General features: G+C 44.5%; 1 protein-coding gene and 1 long non-coding RNA gene across 4 annotated transcripts in view; one reads left to right on the forward strand and one right to left on the reverse strand.

Annotated features, from left to right (window-relative positions):
• The window catches only part of LOC135904749 (uncharacterized), a 58,414-nt gene that overhangs the window by 11,318 nt on the left and 26,519 nt on the right, over positions 1-20,577 (reverse strand). The window lies entirely within an intron of this gene.
• LOC135904747 (muscarinic acetylcholine receptor DM1-like) overlaps positions 1-20,577 on the forward strand; it is an 86,773-nt gene that overhangs the window by 11,293 nt on the left and 54,903 nt on the right. The gene's annotated exons all lie outside the window — the stretch shown is intronic.

The following is a 20,577-nucleotide window of genomic DNA, read 5'->3' on the forward strand; positions in this document are numbered from 1 at the left end:
CGTAGCTTATGAAGGAAGCTACGTTACAAGGCTCAAGAATATATTGTGCAACGCAATCGTCTAGGCCCTGCGACTATAGAGTAAGGTTCGCTAGTGTGTTCGTGCGTTCTGGTGCCGTATATTAAAGTAGGCCATGGTGGCCGGAAGTCGAAACCGGCGCCTTCTGCTTAAAAGCTGGACACTGGAGGCACCTACGCAACCCTGTTGGTTCCTTAACACTTACATATATTCACATACGCTAATGATACAATTCTTTGCGAAGTGTTCGTGTGCGCTAATAGGAAACCAGAGTTTAGATTATGTACGTCGATAATTTGACGACAATATCTGGACCGGGACAATCCTTATACGATATATATACATATATATACATATTTCTTATTGCGACCAGTTCTTCCTTATTTTCCCTTGTTCTAAGGCAATGGTGCTTTTGTGGCGCTTACAAGTTGTGTTGAACTAACTTTTTCCCGGTGATTATTCTACAACGCTGACAATTAGGCTTCAAGCGTACGCGTACGAAGCTTCCGTTCTATTTTTGCACGATCGACCATGTACTGGCGTCTTAGGAACGAGCCAGTCCAGGATAATCACGGCGCGCAAATCGTGTTATGGCAGCTTACTGTCGGAGCGGCCGCGCTAAATCACTGCGACGAAAGGCAAAACAGTAGGGAACTGCAGTGACCTCTGATGCGCGCAGCTGGCCGCTGGTGGCACGCTGTATTTTTCGATCGAAGGCAGGGCACAACACCGTTGACCGAAGTCAAAACAGCGCCGGGTTCTTAACGCAGGCAGCTGCCTCGCCAGTGGCGCCACCTTCGATCGACAACAGCGCCGCCGAACGCTGAGTATTGGCGCCTCTAAGGGGGTAATCAATGCGAGCTCGCTCGTCGATAGCGGCAGCACCCTTCTTTTGCCTCGCGTTCCTTTCCTTCGGGCGTCGTTATTTACCTTCGCTTCCCGCGCCCTTGTACACGAATATCGGCAGAGCCGAAGCAACGCAAGCTGTCGCAGCATTCGCTATCAGCGCTAAAGCAAGACGGAGCGCTAAATAAGCAAAAAAAAAAAGAAAAACGTCGGGCAAAAAAACAAAGCGAGCAAATTCGCCCGGCACAGATCTTCTGGAACGAGACACAAGGCGTATCGATTGTTTCTCGCTCGTCGGAAACCCGTTATCAGAGAACGAATGCCGTTCTCCTGCCGCCATTTTTCTTTTTTCCTTCCCCGAATGGTTTTCCTTTCAAGTTGGGGGCTGTCCAGTTCTGGCTGTATACGCGGCTGAGCTTTTTGTGCAAGTGCGTTATTAGTGCAGCTTAGGGAACCTGTTGTTTAGTTTTGAGGAACACGGAGTGCGTTATTAGTGCAGCTTAGGGAACCTGTTGTTGAGTTCTGAGGAACACGGCGGGTATATAAACATCGCATGCTTCAGCGGGGCAATCTGATAAGGAATAGGGTGCCTTCCGAAAGGTAAACGCAATGTCTGTATAACTCTTGCAGTTGTATATCTATTGGGGTGAAACGAGGGAATATCGCTGTATTGCTCCCATACATCGGAGTAAATATCAAGAATGGGGAGGTTATAGGGCACACCACCTGCTAAAAACTCCCAGGTGGGTTTATTTTCGTTTATAGTGTGCTACAACTGCCATTGCTAAAGAATGCACTGCGTAAAATTCTTATACACTGCTACCTATCCCTTCAGACAAGACAAGATAGACTGTCGATAAATATGTGAAATTTACATAATTTTGTGCGAGCGTGCTGGAGGCTCCACAAAAGCAAGTCAAGATGGGAGAATGTCTGCGCGTATATTATATGGTGACCCATCACAATTACAAAGTAAATAGATATTTACTGTATACACTCAGTCATGCTACGTTTCTTCATTAAACATACTGAATCACGTTTTCGAGTTACGTGCACATGTAAATATTGGTTACAAGCATTATAACAAGGTGAAAAAAAAAAGTATTTCGCGGTTACAACCAAAACGCGCCGCGTACTTCAAACATCCCGTCAAACACGGCAGTGCCTTCACCAAAGGGGTCGTCTGAAGTGATGCAGTTCACTCAGAAGTGATATCGGTGTACTTTATGAAAGCAGACTATTCAATTTACTCAAAGCTTAATGTTCGTTGTCTATTCTTTGCAACTACTGCACAGAAATGGCAGAAATAAGTCGCGTCCACAAACCTGTATGCCGTGACTGAAAGTGCCTAATAGCCGGTTGAAAGTTTTATTTCAGGTTGAGCGTTCACTAATGCCGCTATTGAGAAGTATGCTTTGTAAGCACAAATAATTTCAACACTTGGCCGATTTTAGTCCGGCGTATTTATTGTAAACAACAACAATAAAAAATGCGATAATTTTTCTCGCAACGCAGGGCGTTATACTTATGCATTCTGGTGGGCAGCCAGCTGCGGTCTCGCTACGGCTAACGGATGCCAAGGTCTCAGTCGGCGTTCGACAGAGGTTGGCCAGTGACCGAAACCAATGCTAACTCCAGAACCATCTGTTTTCATCTTAGCACGCGCGTAAAGCTGGCTTCTACTTACGGGACGTAGGGCTATTACCACACGCTTCCTGAACTTTTTGCACAGACTAGCGTTACGTTTAAACCTAATGGAATATAGGATGTCTTTCTTTAGGCCGTACCTAATTTTTAAAGATGGCCTGGGGCACATAGCACGATTCTAACCCATTATTTAATTTCCCGTAGCAGAGTCTTAGTCTGGGTGGAATATCAGTGCAGACTTTAAATAATGATTTACTATTCCACTAATTTAGGACGAATAAAGTGTCACTTTATTTGAGGTGCGAATGTACTCTACAATGGTCAGAAATAAACGTAGACAAGTAGCTTTACTTTAATTTTATTGTTCTGGAGTAGTGTTCATCCTTTGTGGGGTTGAATGTTACACCGATGAGGGTTTAGCTTAACAAAGTACGATGTCGGGCTAAATGGGGTTCTATAGCTGTCCATGGTTCATGGCGTATCGCCTGAGTAAAGGCTGCGCGCCCCAAGACGCCCTCGCGATGTTAGGTGAGGTGCGGCCATGTTTCAGTCGCGTGAAGCGCATGTTTAAAACAATGTTAAGTCCGACATGGCGCTCTGCCCTTGCCCATTTCTGTATTCCTCCGCTAACCTTTCGCTCCACAAACATCGACGGGTCGTAGCTCGCTCAGCAAATAATAATAATAAAAAAATAGAACCTTCACTTCGTTTCTGCAAGATCGCAGTGCAGAAGACGAAAATGTGTCCGTCGGTAATTTTGATGACGTACGCGGCTTGCTGTGCCGTTTGTGTCTGCGCTCTGGCGGATAGTCATTATCGCTACTTCTGCGTTAGTAAAGAAAATTTTTGGGCGCTGTTTCCTAGAGGGTGCCCATTGAAAATTTTAATTTTTCGACAGTTCTTTCCCTTTTTTGCGTGTGTATGAGCGCCGGAGAAGATTACACACTATACAGATCAGATTCGTGGTCCTTCGGTGCAAGCACTACAATAAGACCGCCTCGAAAAGAACGCGTACAAAAGAAAACACTGCAACACACCTCTGCCGGCAGGCGGCAGTGTGATCGGTGGCTCACTTCTGGCAGCACCGCGCAGTACACATATTCCTGCACGTAGACGTGATTCTTCAACTGGCGAAACAAACAAAGTTTAAACAAGAAAACGCGTCAAAGCTTAGGCATGGGAATACTATAGAATGATGTAAATAAATGATACTAAATGATGCTCAACGAGTGTCTATATCTGCTATGCCAAGCGAAATATGTCAGTGCCATTAGGCATACGTACTTGTAAAGGTAATGAGAAGGAAACCGTGGCCTGCTCTTTGATCTCCCTCCGGAAGCCGTAGGGCTTCTTCTCATGATAAATACTAACGGCATATAGCATACTTCGTGTCGAAACCCAAGACAACAAAGCAAAGAAGCCTACATGCAAAGTACGCACCAACGAACCGCCCGTTTAATATCGGTGAAGCGGTATAAGATGATGCAACGCCATAATTCATTATGGCCCAGTACGCCGCGTCCCATTTTCTGTTTCTTTCCTACAGCGATTCGCGGTTATTCCCTCGCCTGACTGCTCCCCCAAACTGCTCCCAACAAATTCGTCTAGCTCCTCCAAGGACATCGCTTTTGACGCAACCTTTATGATTTTTAGTGGGACGGCATTTCATTATAATTTAAATCACCTCGCTTCTCTCGGTTCTTTCCTTTATTTCCTTTTTTCTTTACTTTCTTTTTTTTCTTTCGTTCTTTATACGTCCGTGCTGGATCTGCTTCCGCCCGCACCGGATGTCGTATCCGGCCCTTTCGCTTGGACAGCACCACTGTTACGCTCGAACGCATCGCTGGTGTCCACAGGATCCGGCCATTCGCTCGACTTGTCCGCCTCTGGCTACCGAAGTTATTTCGTTGTTCGATGGAAAACAATCGCGTCGGCTCGAACTTTCTCTCTCTCTCACTGTCTTTCTACCCGCCCCATAGAACATGCCGACCCTGAGGCTTCTGGATGTGCAGCTAGCATTACACTGTTTCCTCAACTTGTTTTTGTTCTGATTCCTCTTCGAGGGATGCTGACTGGATGGGTAAATGAAAAGCGCTTGGCGTGTTCACCTTTCTTTCTTTCTTTCTTTCTTTCTTTCTTTCTTTCTTTCTTTCTTTCTTTCTTTCTTTCTTTCTTTCTTTCTTTCTTTCTTTCTTTCTTTCTTTCTTTCTTTCTTTCTTTCTTTCTTTCTTTCTTTCTTCCTTTCTTTCTTTCTTTCTTTCTTTCTTTCTTTCTTTCTTTTCCGCTCCTTATTATTGGTGTCTCCTTGCTCTACGAGGTGGGTGGACCTCAGGCAGCGGTCGCATTGATTGCTCCCGCCCTTTGTTCAGGCGAAACTGCAGACTTAATTTGACGTCGATACTGCTCTGTAGCGAACCACTGCTTCATAGGAGTGGCTAATTAAAATCATCGAGCTCCTATTTGGTAAACTGACCGCAGTGGTCTGAGGAGCGATAGATTAATAGGTCCGGTCACCGTGCCTTTCACGAGTGTATAGGTTCAATCTGTGAAGGTATAGCTTTCAGTCCGTTGTGTCGATCTCTATGTTAGCGGTTTGGCGAACTTCGGAAGGCGACCTAATGAAAAAAAAGTTTGCGACAATGTAATAGCTTCTGTCACCGTAATTTTTGTATCATGCCCGTAGCCAATCAGTTGAAGTTGCCAGGCTTGCCCATGGATGAACTGTGACAATACCGTACGGACGTCCTTAAGCTGCGGCGTACTTTTCTTTGGCACAACTTCCCACAAAAGAGAGTCCACGATCGGAAATCACAACTTACGAATTCATTGTTAGATGAACATCTGCAACGATCTGCTCATGACAGTTATGCCGTTAGCTGATAATCTTGAATTGAATTGAATTATGTAGGGTTGCGCGTGCCAGAAGCCACCATTTGATTTTGAGGCACGCCGTAGTTAGTGACTCCGATTTTGAACACCAGGGGTTCTTTAACGTACCCCAATGCACTGGACACAGGCGTGTTTTGCACATCATCCCCGTCGAAATGCGGCCGGCGCGGCCGGGATTTTCTCTCGCGATCTCGTGCTTAGCAGCGCAATACCGTAGCCGTTAAGCCATCGCGGCCGGTAACCAATAACTTTGAACTTTATAATTGATGTATCGTTTGAATAGCATCGATCGGATCGATGTAATAAACATTTCTGCGGCATTCCTACAGCTTTGTGCTGTTGGCTTCCCTGTCAGAAATCCTGAGCCTTCGTATCGTATTCTTGGACTCAGAAAAAGGTGCAGTGACTAAAGCATGATAAGCCTCTGCCAATGAAAAAAATACGAGGGCAAGTATACGGCAAGCATTTCAAAAAAGATTTTAAGAACTGTTTTTCTCACACCTATAGGCTGTAGGTAAAGAACGCTTCTTGTAGAGTTTTATGTGTATTCTTGGAGGCAATGTCACTTTTTTGTATAAGTAATCGACAACGAAATATAAGTGCGCGTTGTATTTTCAGCATGCATTGTATTGTACTTCTGTAATTGTCTGATGACTATCGATTCTTTGTGCGTAAGTGAGAGTGTCTTTTTACGCTGATGCGATAACGTCTAGTAAGCTTTTTCCAATAGAGCCATGTGCAGTGGCTCTACAGGCCTGTGTCAAACTGCTGACCACTACTTGTGGCTCAGACGACCATTCCAGACATCTTGAAAAAAAGAAAAAGAAAGAGAAGCCATTTGATACGACCTTCAAAACTACGCAGCTAAAAAAAAAAAGACAGGACTAGCGTGACATAACAGTGACAAACATGATCAATTGGTTTTATCGAAAGGAAAAGTGCAAACGTTCAAAAATATAACCGTGCCAACTTTTCCCAGCTGTCTATACTTTCGATATTATTTTATTCGTCATTAGTCGCACACACCGTTTTGCTTGAGTGTAGTGAAGCATCGGGCTCTTCGGGATTTCGGTGTCGCCACAGGGTTCGACGGGTATTTACACGGCGCGAGCTCCTTTTCCAGAGTAATTCATCGCTAGTGGAAGCCGAGGTGTGGACCGGTGGTGGACGCCAGTGTCCATACGGATCACCGGTCGCTTACCGGTGGCAGCGCGGTTTTGAATCCACGACCGCCTTTTGCCGAGGCCGACGTTCAACCACGAGGTATTATCGCTCCGTGCGGTGTGACGAAAGGAATCATACAAACGTAATTTTGATTGTGGTAATCGGTGCACCTTGAAAGTAAAAAAGAAAAACATAGCTAAAAATATTTCTTAGCCTTTATTTCTAAACAACCTAAGGCTGGGGTTTGCCTGCTTAAAAGACAAAAGAGAGAAAAAAAGAAATGGGCGAACGAAACCAGCAACTGCGGTCGGCAACGCTTTATTTCTCTGCGGCATATAGCCAGGTGGAAGCTGTGGATGAGAGGGCGTCCTGACCACGGCACGATAATTTAAAATAAATTCATTCTGGTGTTTTGCGTGCTAAAGCTGCGGCTTCATAATGAGGCACGCACTAGTGAGTGACTCGGCATATATCTCGACAAACTTGGGCTGATCAGCGTGCAGCTATATTTAGAGAGAGAGAAACGAAAGGGAAGGAAAGACAGGGAGGTTAGCCAGTGTAAATACCGGCTGGCTACCCTGTGTTGGTCAAAGGGGTAAAGGGAATAAAAGGAGAAGTAAGAGAGAGAAAAAAAAACAAAAAATGCACACAGTAACGCGATGTTACGCGCAACAATAGTCAAAGGCGCTCGCACAATGCACATGTCCTTAAGAACTTGAGCAAAGCCCTTAAGGCCTTGAGTGCCGAAACCCGTCTGGACCAGTGTCCTAGAACTTTCTCTTCTGTGAAGGGGCGATTGTCCAGTTTTTCGAGCACGGTCACGAGAACTTTTCTTTGCACGTTGTAACGTGGACAGTCACAGAGGAGGTGCGCGATCGTCTCTTCGCAGCCGCAGGTGTCGCAAGCAGGGCTGTCGGCCATTCCAATATTTAATGGTAATGTTAGCCATATTTACGTGCAGCTCTAACTAAGTGCAAAAAAAAAGAAATGCCGTCGTGCATGCACGAGGGCTTCGAAATGCGGCCGCCGGGACAGGGATCGAACTCGCAACCTCGAGCTCGACAACGCAGCGCCATGACCGTTAGGAATGACGCGATAACGGTGACGACTTTACGACGACAACGGCTGTCTTCCTTGGCACACGAGAAAATATAAGGACCGAGAGAAAGAAACACAGTTGCAAGCTTGTAAATGATGTTGCAGTAACATGAAAGAAAGGATTCGTATACCAAGAGGACCATATCTGCGATACGGATACTCGTACGATATGCAATGGCCACTTTACCATTTTTTTTCACTATTACGTGGGACTAAAGGCCACTATAGAGTAAACAGATAACTTTTATCGGCGAAATTGTCTTTCAGCATACCGCAGCTATAGGCCAAAATGCAGCCACTTGTGCCGTTGTCGATGATTCCACCTTTCTGCTTGTGTGTTCGTTTAGGGACAAAAAAAAAAATGTCAGTCAACTGGGCTAAGAAACAGTTCTTTGGAGCTACGTGAAATGAAGGTAACTGTAGACGAATTTCCGCAGAATTAAGGCAGGCAAATACAAGCGCCCGTTAGGGGTATCCCGTTCCCCAGCTTCTTGCGCTGCATGCATACTGCAAACATAGCCAGCATATTCTGTCAAAAATGACCTAGGACATTGGCGGGTTTCAGTGTGTCTTTCAATGTGCCTGAGGGTATACGCATGCCAAGTTATAGAAACATGTAGTTAAACCGGCCACAGTAATTATAACCTCAGTAATGACATTCTATGTAACGTGTGTTATGCAGACGAACGAGCAACATTGCGTTCACGAGGCGATAAGAAAATGATTTGCTCGAGTAACCGGCTGCCATGCAAGCTGCATACTGTCGACTGTAAGCTTGTATTTATTTACGAACTTACTTAATTACATCCCTTTTACTCTATCTTATCTGTCGTTCATTCTCATCTTTTTTTTTTAATTTTTTTTAGCATTGCAATTGTTATTTTCCATTTTATTGCACTCATTCATGTCACAGCGTTTTTTTTTATTTCGTGCCTTTCTTACCCGCCTTGGTGTCTTAGCGGATATGGTGTTGGCCTGCAAAGCACGAGGTCGCGGAATCGAATCCCCGACGCGGCATCCGAATTTCGATGGAGCGAAATGCAAACAAAAATAAAATAAAACAATGCCCGTGTTTTGTGCATTGGGGGCACATTAAAGATTCCCTGGCGGTCAAAATTATTCTGGAGTCCCATACTACGGCGTGCTTCGTAATCAAATTGTGGTTTTAGAATCACTTGTTTCAGAGTATGTATGACGTGTTCTAAATTTAAGGCTTGACAAATTGATTTTGTCTGAGTCAACTGATTATTGGCCAATTATTCATGGTCACCATGTGCCGCAGATACTTCAGGTATCACCATTATACTTACGCCTAAACTTTCTTGGGTTTAAATCATTCTCGTTTTGGTGCTGCAACATTATTCTACCTACTGCTATAGTTGCTTATAACCAGCAGAATGAATCGTAAGAGTCACCTAGCTGCTATAGCTTTCAGCTCTCTTCTCCATAGACGATCGATTCTTACTTTTCAATAGGAGCTGAATGCACAAAACATTTCCGTTCTTAAATGTATTTTGCTATTGGCCGGGCAGTATCGCTACCGATATGACCAGTATCGGGATTGGCTTAAATTATCTCTTATGAAAAATTCTGGCGTAAGACCTTTTTCTGAACACGAGCCCAGATCCTTCGTCTTGAATCTTTGCAAGATTGCCCTCAATAGTTACCGATTTTTCGCGTGTGACCTCTCTCAACAGTGGTTATTCCTGTAGTAAGCAAGATGAAGAGCATCCGCAGTTTATTCAGTAGAATTTGACTGCTGCATAAATTCAAGCACTTTGGATGGAATTATCTTTGCTTCTGCTTCAAAAACTCCGAGCACGTAGCCTTGCCTCAGCAACAGGAAAAAAAAGGTTAAAGATTTCCCTTCTATTCAGGCGCATTAGCACACCGCTAGGCTCTCCGCTAGTCATATACTATCGTCTTAGCATCGCAATCTTTCATAGCATGAGATGAGCTGCCTGACTTCAAAAATATTTGTATACGTTGTGATTTCTCGACAACCAAGATTTTTTAGGCGGCCTTGTCTGGTAGATGCAATCATGAATATTCACGTCAATGTTTGAAAAAAAACCTGATTCAACGTGCGTATTCATTAAAAAAGCTCTTGCACTGGAATTGTTCAGAAATGGATACTGCACACAATTGTGTTGCTCCGCGTACTAGTGAATGCGGCCGACCAACTGGAAAATGTTCCTGTCGACAGACCTTTTTGTGCATTCCACTCCAGGTTGGCACGTTGTTTAGAAAGCTGCTCCCTGTCACCGTCTGGCAACGTTGAAAGCAGTGGCTCGATCCTGCGCTTTCAAATCCAACCGAGTATTTTTTTCTTATCCTTGTAGCACGCGTTTTCTTAAAGTCGTACGGAATCGAGACGCGGTTATGCAGTTACATCAACGGAGCGCACTAAAACGAAGTGAGTGTAGGTGTTTAGTGCAGTATGAAATGGAGCTTTACAAAACGCTAATAAATAGTTTCTGAAGAATAATCTGCAGTCGTGGAAAACGACGAAAAGGCTACCGAAGGCTTGCTTGCTGTACTACGTGACAGAGCCCGTTGTGAAGAAGCCCCATGAATGGTCGTAGCATAAAAGATAAAAGTGGTACTTGATTAGACTGCCAAAGAAAAATAGGTGACCGACTACAATCAAAACTCAAAAGTTATGGTACAGGCTTCTACCGGGAAACCGTGAACTTGCATTATCCATCTTGTACCTGAACTCCTAAAATATTTGTCGTTCTTTTACTTCTGATAATTTGTAATACTTTGCTTTGCAGGAGGAGATACGGAACAAGACTTTTGTGCTCGGTTGTTGGAAAGTATTTGTTTTGTTTTGAATATTCGGAAATACCAAATAGTTCCTCGTCAGGTGCGAATACGAAAAGTTGGTGTGCAATATTTGTTCCGTGTTCGAAGCTTCGTATATTTGCCCAACCCTGCTAAATATAAAAACAGACAAAACCTAACTAGCTCAAGAAAAAGAAACTGTGTATTCGTTTTGTCCTTATATTTAATTATCATTTGTTAAAAGTGATGCTATTGGGAGAATCACAGCTGTATACTTTTTGAAAAATACACAATGTGCACTTTCTGAATATGTCGAAAGGATTTCTTTTGTATCAAGGCCGTTCATTACAAGTCAGCAGCAGAGCTCGAGCAACTAACAGGTGCAGGCGCGGCTGATACTTCAGGTGGACCACGCTCCCCGTTTGCTAGGGAACAAAAAGGGAAGAAAGGGAAGGGATATTAACGCCATCTCAACGACACCTGTTTCCGACCACCAAACGATGCCGGCGGTGGGGCGATATCACACCGCGACGGATATAGCGCGGGTTGGGGCCGCCGAAATAACCGAGGCAATTAGGGACACCGACCGCGTTCGAGAACACAGTCAGCTCATCCCTTTCTCCCGTTCTTTGTCCCTCTCCTAATTTCTGCACCGCGTTCCCTCTTTTTCATTCTCGTGAACTCTTTTTTTTTTCTTCACTCTCTGTCGGTACCGGCTGCCAAGCTCTGAGTCCCATTACACTCTCTTCATTCCACTCATTCTCTCGAGTGGCAAGAGGCAACATATTAATAAAGGAGGGCAGGGAGAGGGGGTGAAGTGGGGGGTTACTGGAAAAGGCCAGCGCTTGCACAGTTAATGCGTCGAGTAGACAAATGCACGGTAGTCATTGGAGCAATGTGTACCTCGGTGAGTGTGACCGGCAAGTGAATGTGAGAGTTTCTATGATTAGATGCGTGGAGCTTGGTAACAGCTTCGGTTGACGTCGAAGGGTGAGCGGGATGGGTGAGGGTGGCAAGGACCGATCTGCGCCGGATGGGTGAGAGGGGAGAGCGCAAGAGAGATCAACCGCAGGTCTTCCTGTCTTCGAGCCTCGGAGAGGAAACGCTCCCGCTTCCTCAGGCACTCGCGCGCTAATGGCTTCGTAACGATGTAACGACGTGCTAACGGGTTTACGGCCGGCCTTTCCGTCGCACTCGCAAGCTCATAACGGCAGCGCTGCTCTCTTAAGCCTCGCCGGCCTAGCTTGTCGATAGGAGGAGTCCCCCTTGTGCCAAGCGCCAATTCGTTTACCGCTAAACAAAGGTATTAGCAGAATGCGTAATTAGAGACGTTGTATTTGTGCTGAAGTTCTAACGGCTCGTGCTCCATAGACAATTCATTTCCGTTAATTTTGACGCTGTTATCACAGAAGGCTAAGACAATTTTGCTTTCGCGCGCAGTCGTTCCTGCGAAGGTTCATCGTTTGTGCCTTCTGCGCCAGCCTTTCTGAAGTTACTCGTGTGTACAGCTCTCTGCGACCGATTATATGGATGTATATATCTATATGGAATATATGGATATTTTATTTATATCCCCTAGTGATCTCTCTTTTCCCCTCCTCACGCCCTTTCTCCAGTACTGTGTAGCGAACAGGGTGTGCTGCTAGTTAACCTCCCTGCCTTTTCATCCTTTTGTCTCCTTCTTGGACGAGGTGTGACTACACATTTTCTTTTAGACGGCTTCGCATAGTGCACGGTAACCTCTCCGAAGTAACTTGATCAATGCTGTGAAGCGACGGGATGGCCACTGTGCCAGAGTGCGGGATTGGGCGCGCAGTTTGTGTGTTGAGGGGTCCAGCGATATTTAGCGGCCCTTGACTTTGGATAAGCTTGACTCTGGATTAAGCTGGCGCCGTGTGGCCACGGTAGCACTCCTGAGCGAGATCAGCTGCATTGACGCCCACGAAACCGTTGGCATGAGCATCGCCGTCCAGGACAGTAGGTCTGGCCCCGCTCTAGACGAAGCAACCCAATGAAAAAAAAAAAAAAAACGCGGTACACACACCCACATCCGGATAGTTCTGAACGCACCCGCATTTGCTGTGCATGGTTATTAGCGCTCTTTAGACGTGAATTCCTTTGCGAGAGTTTGTCCAAGCACAATTTATTATGGAGCGTTTTACTTGCGAGATATATGAGAGGGCAAAGCTAGAGAAAAAGGAGCACTGTTCATCGAGACCACACATTGTGGTAACCGCAATGATAAGAGCGTTAACACACACCAACAATACGTTTTCGTGACTCCACCTTCTAGAGAGAGAGGAAAAAAAAGAAAAACTGAATGGCAGCTAAACAGCCGACTTTTGTGCTTCGGCATTTTGTGTTGAAGACGCGCCCAATGCCGATGAAATTTTCCCATTATCTCGCAGGCTGTTCTAGTTGTCATCAATTACGAATTCTAGGTGAAAGTTATTCATGCATTTTGTAGTTGTAGCGCAAATATCACAAGGACGTCGAAGGAAAAACAGACACACACACAGGCGCTAACTCCCCACAACCACTTATTCCCGGGGCGGACGACACTTTTACACCTTCCTGGTCGCATGTCCTTAGGATGGAAGACCACTGCCGAACAGGCTTCAAACGTCTTCAGGCCAAAACGTTTCTCTAATACAAAAGGCCAATTGCCCGCGCTCTACATACGGCTCTAGCGATGAGGGTGACGGATCCCGGGGAACTGCAGAAATCGGCGCACGCCAAGCTTGCATGAACCAGCAAGGAAAAATGGCGCTTTTCAACAAGAGATGCGCTGCTGATTTCAGTTATACGAACACGTCCGCGGCCACCACGGATGACTTTGCAGATCACTGTTCCCTTTACTCAGCCTTAAAACGTATTGAATCACACACCAATGCGTGCTTGACCTTGCAGAAACGTGTCTCGTCGCCACAGTAGGGTGAGAGACGCGCAGCAAATGCCGGCGACGAATGCCTCCCATAACTTCCATTTTACTTCGTCAGGCAGAACATGCGCATGGTCACCTTTTGTAAGGAAACTTGCTGCTATGCGACGCTCCTAACGCGCCAAGCGTCTCAATGCGTTGGCTTGCTTGAGGGATATTTGTAGAGGTGTTTAATTCCGTGTTTTACACCAGTCGAAATTTACGCGCGTGAAAAAAAAGAAACATAACAAACAATAGCCCCTGGCATATTGGTTAGAGAAATCAGCTTTTGTGCTGGGGAAACATGATTCAAAACGAACTGCGGAAATGTATTTGACACACACACGCACGCACACACACACATGGCCGCGTACGTACTGTACGTACTGTATGTCTGTATATATATATATATATATATATATATATATATATATATATATATATATATATATATATGTATATATATATATATATTTATATATATGTATATGTATATAAATGAGAAGAGAGCGGGTTAACCGAGGGTCCCGATTTTTATTAGTCGTATTATAAGAAGCCAACAAACACTGACGCCAAGGACAACATAGAGGAAATTACTTGTGCTTAATAAATGAAATAAAGACACGATAAATAATGGAAATCAAACCCACAACCTTCGCGAAATGCGAAGGTTGTGGGTTCAGTTCCTACCTGCGACAAGTTGTTTTTTCATCCACTTTAATTTCCATTAATGTATCGTTTCTTTCTTTCATTTATTAAGCACAAGTAATTTCCCCTATGTTGTCCTTGGTGTCAGTGTTTGTTGGCTCCTTATGATATATATATATATAGTCATATAATGAGAAGCCAACAAACACTGACACCAAGTACAACATAGGGGAAATTGCATGAGCTTAATAAATGAAATCAAGTAATGATAAATTAATGGAAATTAAAGTGGATGAAAAAACAACTTGCCGCAGGTGGGAACCGAACCCACAACCTTCGCATGTCGCGTGCGATGCTCTACCAATTGAGCTACCGCGGCGGCGTTTCCCCATCCACTTTCTTGGGTATTTATGTGTACTAGTAGAACCCTGGGAGTGTTAGCCAGCGCCCCCACTCACAGACCTTGGCGGCGGACGTGGAACGTCATTTTTGCCGCAGGCGTCACGAGAACGTGATCTTTTTCGGGTGAAGGCAACTGGTAGAGCATCGCACGCGACATGCGAAGGTTGTGGGTTCGGTTCCCACCTGCGGCAAGTTGTTTTTTCATCCACTTTAATTTCCATTAATTTATCATTACTTGATTTCATTTATTAAGCTCATGCAATTTCCCCTATGTTGTACTTGGTGTCAGTGTTTGTTGGCTTCTCATTATATGACTAATAATTATCGGGTCCCTCGGTTAACCCCCTTTCTTCTCGTTTATATATATATATATATATATATATATATATATATATATATATATATATATATATATATATATATATATATATATATATATATATATATATATATATATATATATATATATATATATATAGACTCCGCAAAGTGGGAGGAAGGGTTAACGCTAGTTACCGCATCCGTAGTTGTGGCTGAGGAAATCACGCTGGCCCCGGTAGTAAAATGAAGAAAAAGAGAGTACGACGGTGAACCCCAGTATCCTTACCTTTCTTGTAAAGGGTGGCTTCTTTGCAGATTTGTTCTGCAGCAAAGCCAAGCTGAGAGGACAGCATCCATCTCATTTACAGCAATCGGCAATGATAGTCCCGCTACCAGCACATCACGCTCGGCGAGTACCATGTAACGAAGTCCTTTGGTTGCATTATTTTGTTCTCTTTGCATACTGTTCACAGTCCTGTGCTGCAACCTATAGTGAATCGCCCATCCATTAATTGGCAGCGGTGACTGGCGGTTCCTTCACACTGCCTCGTGCTTTCCGGGCTCACATTATGGAGCTTTCATACGCACGCCTACGCCATAGCAGATAAGCGTGAACGTGTACGAAGGCTTCCTAGCTCACGTTGTCAAAGTTCCGCGACTATAGGACGGCACGCTAAATGCAATACGACGGTAATCGAACAGCCAGTAAGAAACTGATCCCACACGGCTCCTTCTCACAGGGAAAGTCGATCTTTGGGCCGCCAACGATGAACTGGCTAAACAGTGACGAAATGCAGAATGTCACATCGCCGAACGCAATGAACAGCTGAAGTACTTAGGAGGCGCTATTGCGATGTTGATACTGCACCGTAGCCTAATTCAATTGAAGCTACATAAGCACGTGGCGCTCAAATCAAATGTCTTGTCATTTTTTTCTTGTACGGTTGAGAAGCTGAGCAATAAATGTTGAACATATATATTGGCATTATTGTGAGATTTGTGGACTAAAGTTTCTTTGACTTCTTTTTTTCTTCTTTTGCCACAGGCTGTTTCTCTTATATCTGCCGGCGATTGGTCCCCTTCGTTCTCGGGGTAAACCTGCCGTAATGCAGTCTCAGCCGTCCTTTCTTTTATGCGAAGCAATTACGAGAGCTCAACCCAGCTCCTCAGGCGCGGCGGTGTCGCCTTCAATACCACGTGACACCAGAGGAGAAGTGGCTTTGGCTCAACTCTTGCAAGACGGGCTGGGTGGGAATCGAACCAGGGTCTCCGGAGTGTGGGACGGAGACGCTACCACTGAGCCACGAGTACAATGCTTCAAAGCGGTACAAAAGCGCCTCTAGTGAATGCGGTGTTGCCTTAGAAACGAGCTGTTTCTCAGGCGTGCGTCGCTTGCTCAGGCGCACATTTCGTTGCCGCGCCGAACGCTGCGTTGCTCGACGCTCAACGCGTCCAATGCGGGGCGCGTACTCGCTGCGCCGTAGCCCATTGTCTCACACCCCTTGGCGGGTCGACGGGAACGCTGTCGCGTTCCACTCTTGAAGGCGAAGCAGAGTAACGCATGAGTTGTTTCTTCGTCTAGCCGAACCAAATTTAGCCAAGCAACAGCAGTTCACCAGGCTAAACAGTGGTTCAACAACTAAAATAAAGGCTAGTATGCTTCGCATCCTGGGCTTAACCTTAGCTAAGCCACAGCCATTTTTTATCTTTCATCACAATAAAGCGTTCTTCTATAACTAAGCTTTAAATGACGATTTTTGCGTTCAGTGAGCTGATATTTTAACTTTTATAGCTCCTTCCTTACTTTACCGTTCGTTTCTGGTTCTTCACTCATTCGGCGAAGCACTAAAATTTCATTCGTATTGTTTTTCTTTTCCTCACTGCCATGTTATTACACACACACACACACACACACACACACACACACATATATATATATATATATATATATATATATATATATATATATATATATATATATATATGTATATGTTGTTGGCTGGCTTCTGATGATATATATACATACATATATATATATATATTCCACACTTTCAATCCTTCATGGGATTATAACAGAAAGGGCAAGTGCAAATGGTAGTATTCGAGAACAAAGCATACATAGATACATTATACAATCACGAGCTGTTATTCCAAAGGTTCTTGCTTCGCTAAAAAGAATTAAGGACTTCATCACAAATGCTATATATAGGTACAATAGAGTATAACCAAGAAGAATCTGAGAAAAGAAGAAATCAAATAAGAAAAACGCACCTGTAAACACTTGTGATATAAAACACGCAATGAACATGATAAACAGGATGCAGCCATGCAAATAATGCATAATACAAAAAGAACACTTATAGAATACAGTGTTAGCCTTTGAAGATCGGTAACACACGACAGTAAGTCAATCAGAGCTGTAAGGCGACGATATATATATATATATATATATATATATATATATGTATGTATATATATATATATATATATATATATATATATATATATATATATATATATATATATATATATATATGTGAGAGAGAGAGATGCTTTCCGTACCCCTCCAATTCTCTTTTTTTCATTCCCACGGCGATGTTTCCAACAACGTGACTTGACGAAAACTAATGTCACTGACTGTGAGTGCCACCTGGACGGTTCTGTCGCCACCAAGATTTACACTATCGGATGGAGAAACAGAAAAGAACCAGCGAACTAGCACTATTTAGTGTTGCATTCGCGCTAATACTGACGTCGTTGTAGGTGCATGGCTTCGCGTGCCGTCGCCCTTACGTTCCCTTGCTTTTTCTCTTTAACTGCACTGCCTCGCATTTCGTGCAAATCCTCCACCTGCTTCACTCCTTTGTAAGTGCGAACATAAGTGATTGGCGAAGCTTAACCTTCGCTTGCCTTTTCATGCCATCAGTTGGTTTACTTTCCTTTTGCCCTGACATACGCATTGGTTTCCCTTCGTCAATCAGCGACTGCTTCATTTTGGTTTAAAGTTCAACAGCACACACCTTGTAGCTCAGTTTGGGCCTTTAGCTTCCTTCGTTGCATCGGTAACTCCCGTGGAGCTGAATGTTCACCCTTACCTTCCGTCTCTTTTTCGCTCGGGCTCCGTTTTTCTCCTGAATTCGGTGTAACACAACAGCTATACTCTTTTTTTTTATTGCGATGAAGGCTTGCCCTTAAGGCATAATTCTTGGAGCGTATACTCAACACAACAGCTATACTCATACGTCCTCTTGTCAAACCACTATACGCAATAGACGCAGGTTTAAAGCGATGCTCTCTGCGGATTATGTACCAAGAACTCCGACAGGTATACATGTCACCATTTGTTACTTCGTTTGAAGACTGTACTACCGCAGCCGACGACTCTTTATCCGTTCATGACCTGGCCTTTGACCTCTACAATGGACGACGTCCACGCGGAAGGCGTTTTCTCTTGTCCTTGTGTGCTAAGACAAGTGCGTATGACGTACATCCAATGCCCTACTTGGTCAAGAAGACTTCTGAGTGGAAACCGAAACGTCTTCTAACTGTCCTGAATACGCCGATTTCTTAAGCGTTACGCTAACGCTTCTCTTGAGATGAGTTTACTTCCCGATTGACGACAACGTGCACGTCAGGTGACCCACTATTCTATCTTGTTGAGTAAGAGGGAGGTTAGGTCAGAGCAGCGAAATCAACTGGTACTCTTTAGGGAACCCTCATCTGTGGAAAGAAAAAAAAAATGAAAGAGCAAAGCGTAAATACGAAGAGGTCGGAAACATGGGCGAACTGGAAGGTCGAGCACTACGTCATCGACCATCGCTCGACCCAGTTAAATTCAATAGCTGCGTAAGAGATATTGTTGCTTTCTGTGGCTGTGATTTGAGAGGCCGTACAGATTTATCACGCGCCTTTGGCAGCAGTGAGCAACGACAAACTTCCAGTTCCGTGTCCTGTCGATCAACTGTGCCATAATTGGACATGTTCTCAAGTATGTCCAACCTATGACGCACCCCTTTGTACGTTTTCAAGTGACAAGTGCGCACCAAGCCAAAGAACACAGTCGAGCTGCCTGTGCGCTTAAACGTTTGCTAACGCGAAATTCCTGTTGGAGTTTGTGATTTCTGATCGCGCACTGCAATTGAATTTGTAATTGGCGCACTACAGAGAAACGCCATCGCCATTCTGTCCCGCTCTGCTTACGGGGTGAAACTGTAAGCCTGTCGGCGGCCTCGTTCATAGACTTGGAAATGATCTATGGTACCAACACTTTTCTCTCCGTGAAAAGTACTCCATCTAGATTGTTATTATACTATAAATCTCCTTTTCCCAGTAACTCGAGCCTGGCAACATGACGTCTCCACAACGAGAGAGATATTTTCTCATTTGCGCAGGCAGCGCAAAAACGGGCAGCGCACTTTGTTAATTCACGAATGTGATGAAGCGTCGGGTGAAATCTGCCTCTTTGCACCAAATAGTCGCACTGGTACAGTGGTCGTGTACGCGGGAATACTAGCTCTTGGTTTTATTTTCTATTTTTATTGTGGTAAACTTAATTCATATAGGCCCACCGCAATTTTTATCTCCCTTATCCGAGCGTTCTTGCGGTGTAGAAAGGTACTGCATAATCTCCAGGGAAAAAAAACATGACCGGGTAGAAGAGAGACCTACTTGGAAGTCAGTTTTTATCGGAGCGGTCAATTCACCAGTTGAAAAGAGTGCTTTACGAGCTTTCTATGCAGGCACGCAACACGGAAAAGAAACATCGCATCTCTAAGAGGCATACTCTCAATGTCCTGCGCGACGGCGACGAGCAGTTCTTCACATCTTTGTGGGAATTGGTTGAAGTAGACGCGTACTTAGGTGATTTCGGATTTCCTCTGCTTTGCCGTCTCATTCAAACGGTCAGCGCGTATCCGCATTCTGGTGCTTCCTTTCTAACGCACAACTTGGTTTCCTATCGACGTGCAATATGTTTTCCTGTGCTGCGTGCCACTTTCCTCGGTTTGTTGACTGACCACTTTGAATAAACCTAATTGCGAGTGGTGTTCTTTTCTGCTCTGCCATTGTGAACGTTTTCTTTTTGGGTGTGATTATGCGTACTTTACGCCGCCAGTCAATCATTACGAATCGGCTAACCCGGAAACGAGTAGAAATGAAAAAAAAATAATATTAAACGAGCCGCTTTCATAACATCGTAGTTGCTTGGCGAATGGCCTTGCTTCCCATTCGAGTTACAATGCTTGCGCGTATCCAGCTATTCTGTGAGTATTGCGGGTTACAACATTATGCGTCTCCACTACAGTCCTAATGGACGTCGTGACATTATCAGAAATAATCTTAGCCCATTACAGTTATGTTGCAAGCAGGGATTTCAATCATGCATTTTGCGTCACTCCAGAAGGGCAGATGAATTTAGGAGCTTTATATTAGGTTGCCTTTTTTGTTCTTTTCTACTGTGTCATCACTCATCTCATTGTTTCGTTTCTTCGCTTACTACAGATTCTGAGACTCGCCCTGTGCTTTGTTTTTTGGTTGTTCAAATGAAGACGCAGCTCAACAGGCTTCTTTAGCTTCCCTCCGCCCCCCCCCCCACCCTTTCTCCGCAATCCTTGTACATTATTCCCGGCTGTGGCTAATGGGACTCTGGAAGCGCAAAAATATGCCATCGGATGAGGGAGAAAAAAAAGGACGTATAGAAATGCAGAAAGTTGAGCCAGACAAACCTTCAAAAGCAAGTTGGGCAGTCTCGTGTCATTTTTTATTCAGCGTACCAACGCGAGATAGGGAGTTGCGCCGAATCCTGACTGAGCCGCTCTCGCAAGCCGTTGAAGCTCCAG

This window comes from Dermacentor albipictus, chromosome 7 (genome assembly GCF_038994185.2).
Source record: "Dermacentor albipictus isolate Rhodes 1998 colony chromosome 7, USDA_Dalb.pri_finalv2, whole genome shotgun sequence".
Lineage (NCBI taxonomy): Eukaryota > Metazoa > Arthropoda > Arachnida > Ixodida > Ixodidae > Dermacentor > Dermacentor albipictus.